Source organism: Frankliniella occidentalis, unplaced genomic scaffold, assembly GCF_000697945.3.
Source record: "Frankliniella occidentalis isolate FOCC.00 unplaced genomic scaffold, Focc_3.1 Scaffold767, whole genome shotgun sequence".
NCBI lineage: Eukaryota > Metazoa > Arthropoda > Insecta > Thysanoptera > Thripidae > Frankliniella > Frankliniella occidentalis.
The window spans coordinates 4,046-4,550 of NW_026267876.1; positions in this window are offsets into that span (position 1 = coordinate 4,046).

The window sequence follows — 505 nt, forward strand, 5'->3', positions numbered from 1 at the left end:
CCCGCTACCTCGAGCCCTTGTGCGGAGAGGAAGTGCGCGCGTGCCCCGCGAGCTGCACACGCTGCGGGCCGCGCGGCGCCCGCGCCTGCAGGGGGAGCCGACGAGGATCCCGTCGAAAGCGATTCCGTCCATACCGTTGGAGAAAAGCCGCGTTGGTCCAGCCGCGCGGGCCCGCAGTCTGGGGCAGATCCCTCAGGCACGCCTCGCCCCGCCTTCCGGCTCAGAAGTAACATTTTTGATCTCGTTTCGAGTCACGGAGTGGGCGCTGCTCGCGGGAGCACCGCGGGGAGCGGGCCGGGCGGGGCGGCTGGCTCTGAGCGGAGACTGGACTGCGCAGTTGCGCGGGGAAAAGCAGGGGAAGGGGTGTTACCGTTGCAGTGCTGCAGATCTGGAATCGAGCGGTTCCAGTTGTGAGTGCGTGGAAAAGCTTGGGCACAATGACTTGCGGGAAAAGGGATCACGTCCGTCAATCGCCGTTCCGAATTCGTCAAGTTAAGTTTATGCA